Below are 6,049 nucleotides of genomic sequence, written 5' to 3'. Positions count from 1 at the left end.
GGATCACGCTGGTTTGAACATCCCTCAGATATTCAAAATTCTCAAGAACTATTCTAACTAGTTAAGGGAAAGAAGGGAAAGTGAAAGGGAGGCTAAAGAACTGCTGGAAAGCATTCTCCTCCATCTCCTCAATAGCAGGGCCTCTGGAGGAGACAAAGCTAAGACTGTTATTACTAATAGGATCAACATATTTCCAAACAATTATTCCAAAGCCCAAAGATGACTGCGATGCTGAATACACACAAAACATTAGTTTCTCAGCTGCCAATTTTAACATGATACAAGCCAAGGCCCCTAAACATAGCAAAATAAAATCCTTAATCCAACCCTCAGAGATGGCAGATAATGCAGCAAGGAAAATAAATAGCAGCAAGGTGCTACACAATATATTTCCAGGAGAAAACTCTTAAAGAGCTGCACAAATAGAGAAAAAAATAATCACGATCAGCAACTATCAAACTACCACAATGCACTGTGTTAACACAGTCCAGTCAGATCTGTTGTTACCTCAATCCTTTGGGCCCCATGTTAGGCACCAAACTGACTGTTGTGGTTTAACCCAGCAGTCGGCTAACCACCACACAGTTGTTCACTCTCTCCCCTCCCTTCCCTGTGGGATGAGGGAGAGAATCAAATGTGAAGAAAAAACAAAGTAGAACTCATGGGTTAAGGTGAAATTATTTACTAAGAGAGAGAAAAGGAAAAGGATAATTATGACAAATACATATATATGAACGTATATAGCCAGTGATGCACAAGCAATCACTCACCACTCCCTGACCTGCTAGCTGCCAACCAGCAGAAGAGAGTGAGACAAATTCCCATCCCCTTCAAAACTCTCCTTCCTCATGATGTCACATGGTACGGAATATTCCTTTGGCCAGTTTAAGTCAGCTACCCTGATTCTGTCCCCTCCCAGACTTCCATTAGTATAAGCTGAGAAACTGGAAAGGCCATGGATCTGTACTACACTGCTAAGCAATAAATATAAACATTGGTGTGTTATCAACATTGTTTTTCTCCTAGAACCAAAACACAGCATCATACCAGACACTTTGAAGAAAACAATCTCATACCAGCCAAAACTGATGCATATAAATTACATACTAACTAGTCTCCAGTGAAAAAAATATTTTTTAAAATATTGATTACTGATACATTTTTAATACAAACATTTGGCATTTGTGAGGCATTTTATTCAAAACTGAGTTTGATTGAGTCTTCAAGAAAAGATTACAAGTCCAGATTAGAAGACAAAATATTGACTTCAATATTAATAGAGCACTTATCATAAAAAAGAAAGTTTCATGGTTTATGTGATTTTTTTTTTTTAAATCAGCATAAAACCAGATGTCATCTAAGCATATAGGGCAATCTACATGTTATAAACAGAGAAATTATCCAGGGACAAAATGACTGATTTATTTAAAATCAAAGAAGCAATGAGACTGGAATAAAACCTTAGGATCATCAAGTTTAATCATCAACAGAACACAGCAAGTCCACCACAAAACCATGTCCCTAAGAAATGTGTGGATGGGGTGCTTAAGTACCTCCAGGGATAGCAACTTCACAGTCATACTGGACAGCATGTTCCAATGCTTAACCAACTTTTCCATAAAGAAATGCTACATGATATCCAATCCAAACAAAATTGACAAAGCTTGAGGTGCTTTCCTCACTTGTCACCTAAGAAAAGAGATGATAAACATCTCATCACAACCTCAAAGAATCACAGAATCTTAATGTTTGGAAGGGACCTCTAAGAATCATCAAGTCCAATCCACCTGCTAGGGCAGGTTCCCTACAGTAGGTCACACAGGTAGGCATCCAGATGGGTCTTGAATATCTCCAGAGAAGGACACTCCACAACCTCTTCAGGCAGCTTGTTCCAGTGCTCCACTACTCTCAGTAAATTTCTCTCTTTTGTTAGTGTGGAACTTCCTGTGCTCCAATTTCTGCCTGTTGCTCCTTGTTCTGTTGCTGCACATCACTGAAAGGAGTCTATCCCCTGCTGACTTGACTCCTGCACTTCAGATGTTTATAAACAGTGATGAGATCACCTCTCAGCTTTCTCTTCTCCAGATAGAAGAGTCACAGGTCACTCAGCTCTTCCTCGTACAAGATATGCTTCAGGCCCTTAATCATACTTGTAGCCCTTAGCTGGACTCTCCAAGAGATCTCTGTCTTTCTTGAACTGAGGAGCCCAGAGCTGGACAAAGTACTTCAGATGTGGGCTCATCAAGGCATAGCAGAGATTACCTCCCTCAAATTGCTGGCCACGCTCTTTTTAACGCACCCTAGGAGACCATTGGCCTTCTTAGCCACAAGAGCACACTGTGGGCTCATAGCCATCCTGTTGTTCACCAGGACACCTACGTCTTTCTCTGCAGAACTTGTCTTCAGTAGGTCAGCCTCTGCCCTGTACTTATGCATTACTTCCTAGGTACAATTGTTCTTCTTGAAGCGCATCAGGTTCCTCTCCACCCAGCTCTCCAGCTCGCCCAGGTCTCACAGAGCGGCAGCACAGCCTTCTGGGGTGTCAGCCACTCCTCCCAGCTTTGTATAATCAACAAACTTGCTGAGAGTGGACTATATCCCTTCATCGAGGTCATTGATGAGGATGTCTCCTTGCCCAGGGACAGAGGTGAGGCTGCCTGGCCTGTAGTTTCCCAGCTCCTCCTTCTTGACCTTTATGAAGACTGCAGTGACACCGGCTTTCCTTCAGCCTTCGGGCATCTCTTCCATTCTCCGTGACCATTCAAGGATGATAGGGAGTTGTTCGGCAGTCACTTCTGCCAGCTCCCTCAGCAATCATGAGCTCATTCCATCAGGGCCTGCGGATTTGTGGGCACTGATTTGGAGAATTACAGAATTGTAGTGGTTGGAAGGGACCACCGATAGAGATCATCGAGTCCAACCCCCCTGCAAAGCAGGCTCCTATTGCCTAAACGATCTTTGGCCAGCTCCTCCTCAACCAAGGGGAAGTCATCCTTCCTCCAGACCCTCTCTTATCTCCAGGGTCTGGGATTTCTGAGAGGCAGTCTTAGCAGTAAAGACTGAAGCAAAGAAGGCATTCAGCATCTCCACCTTCTCAGCATCCCTTATTATCAGAATACCCACCTCATTAAGCAGCAGATTCATATTTTCCCTAGCCTTTCTTTTGATGTTGACATACTTAAAGAAGCCTTTCTTCTTGTCCTTGACCTCCCTTGCCAGATTTAATTCCAAGTGGGCCTTAGCCTTCCTCATTGCATCCCCACAATCCCTGATGGCATTCCTATATTCTTCCCAAGCACCAAAGCCCTTTTCCCACATTTCATAGGCTTTCTTCTTCCCTTTGAGTTTTTCCCATGAGCTCCTTGCTCATCCTTGCAGGTCTCTGCTATTTTTGCTTGATTTCTTATTCTTAGGGATGCACCAATTCTGAGCTTGGAAGAAGTGATGCTTAAATGCTGACCAACTCCCATAGAACCCCTTTCCTTTCAAGACTCTAGCCCACGGGGTACCTCCAAGTAGGTACTGCTCCCTGAAGAGGACAAAGTTGGCTCTCCCGAAGTCCAGGGTTTCAATCCTACTTATTGCATTGCTTCTTCCACACAAGATCCTGAACTCCACTGTCTCATGGTTGCTGTATCCCAGTCTGCCCCCCAGGCCTCACATCCCCAGCCAGCCCTTCTTTGTTAGGAAGAACAAGGTCCAGTAGCACACCTCTCCTTTCAGCTCCTCCACCACCTGCATCAGAAATTTGTCTTCAGTGTATTGCAGGAAGCTCCTGGACTGTGTGTGCCTGGCAGCATTGCTTTTCCAACAGATGTCAGGCTTGCTGAAGTCCCCCATGAGAACCAACAACTGAGATCATGAGGCTACTTCCAGCTGCTTGCATGAAACCGCATCAACTTCCTCCTCCTAATCAGGTGGCCTGTAATAAACACCCACAGTGAGGTTACCCACATCTCCTACCCCTTAATTCTCACCCACAAGCTCTCCACTTGTTTAGCATTGATCCCTAGGCAGAGCTCAATACATTACAGTTGTTCTCTTACATAAAGAGCAACTCCACTGCCTTGCTAGCCTAACTTTCCTAAAAAGAGCATGACCATTCATGACAGTATTCCAGTCACACAAGCTGTCCCACCATGTCTCCATGATTGCAATGAGACTGTGGTCCTGCAGCCGTGTGCAGATCTCTAGTTCTTCCTGTTTATTCCCCATGATCTGTGCATTGGCACGCAGACACTTGAAGAAGAAAAAGTAGCAGAGGGTGTGGGTATCCCTAGAGGGAGGCAAGAGAATTCTCCGCTGCTATACTCAATCTTTAGACAGCTGGTCTTTTGGCTTCTGTCATGGGAGGCAGCTAAGGAACACTTGTCACTGTTCTGGTTGGCCTGGCTCATTCCCCAGTTGATCTCAACGGCATGAGCATTGTCATTTTGGACCCCTCCCCACAAGTCCTTCAGTTTAAAGCCTACATCACTAGGTTAGCCAGCCTGCTGCCAAAGATCACCTGACTGCTTCTAAACAGGTGGATCCCATCCCTCTCTAACAGACTGTAATCTCTGTAGAAAGTCCCACTGTTGTAAAAAAACCAAAACCCTCACTCAGCCTCCAGCCACATAGCCAGGAATTGATATGCAATATACGTCTATTTATAGTTTCTCTTTTTCCTACGACTGGGAGAATTGAGGAGAAGATAACTTGGGCTCCAGTGCTTTTTGCTTGTGCTCCCAGGGCTTTATAGTCTTCTTTGAATCTGCCCATGTTCCACCTTCCTGCATTTTTTGTGCCCGCATGAAAGAGAAACATTGGGATGTAGTCCACGGTCTTGACAAGCTGTGGCACTTTCTCAGCAGCATCCCAGATCTCGGCTCCAACAAAGCAGCAAACCTCTCACAACTCCCTTCCAGAGGGGAGACTCAGTGCCTTTATCAGATAGTCCCCTTCTACAAACACACAGTATTTCCTTTCACAATATCCATTTCAGGCTGCCCGTGTGGTTTCTTCCTGCAGAACTTAATCCTGGGTGTCATTCATCTGTATATCTGAATGTACTTATTTTTGGCAGTGAAGCTGGAAGACAAGCCCTACTTTTATGTGTCATCAGGAATAAAGGTGCCTTCCTCTCAATATTGTCCCCTACTGGAACATAATTGTTAATTACTCTCTCATCACCTCTATTGGTACATAACTTTTTAACTACTTCTTGCAGCTTTGCCAATTGTCTTAAAAGAACATCCACATGTATGCATCTAGTGAATCTTACCTTATCACTGAGAGAACGTTCAAGACACTTGGTACAATCAACCACCTGAACTAAAGTCTCCTTTCTTACCATGGCCTGTCTGGGTGGGTGCATCAGATGTCCCCAGGGATTTCCCTGAAGGGGCACTTGTCTTAGTCTTCAGATGAGTGCCCATCACCACACTAATAGAGCCCTAGAGTGCTTCACCTAGTTCCAAACCTGGAAGCTGGTTGGCTGTGCTAGAACACTATTTACTTGCACGGCTCATGGCCGCTAGTGATCCCTAGGGACTACCTCTGTACACACAGGGGTGTAACGCTGCTGCTCCTGGCCCCACCCATGCCTCATCATCCACTTTCATCAGCTGCTCTCGGGTGAGCTAATGGCACCCAGCAGCTTCTCATGGCTCTCTCTTCACTGTCAGAATTTTCCTTCCCTACTGAAGCAATTCCCTGCTTCGCTGCAGAAAGATCTTACTACGGAGCTGATCGCTTTGGAGACTGATGTTAAAGGGCTATCAATTGTGACACCTCTGGTAGGAAATGATACCCTAGCTGATTCTAAAAACCTGTTCTCATGCGGAACTAAGTGTGCTATGTGACTTTTTTTTTCCAGGTTGTTACTCATCTCTTCAGTAATGCTCTTGGAGAGGCACAATCTGATGTTTAGACTGCACTTCCTTCAGAACAAGTCATCATATCCGAACTTACCATGGATTTTGTGACAAGGAACTGTCTTATGTCCTACGTCCTGCATTAAGACCTTCATGAACAATGGTGCCTCAAACCAGCAGATGGCTGCTGTACC

Source organism: Numida meleagris, chromosome 1 (genome assembly GCF_002078875.1).
Source record: "Numida meleagris isolate 19003 breed g44 Domestic line chromosome 1, NumMel1.0, whole genome shotgun sequence".
In the NCBI taxonomy this organism is placed as follows: domain Eukaryota; kingdom Metazoa; phylum Chordata; class Aves; order Galliformes; family Numididae; genus Numida; species Numida meleagris.
This window is presented reverse-complemented; position numbering follows the sequence as displayed.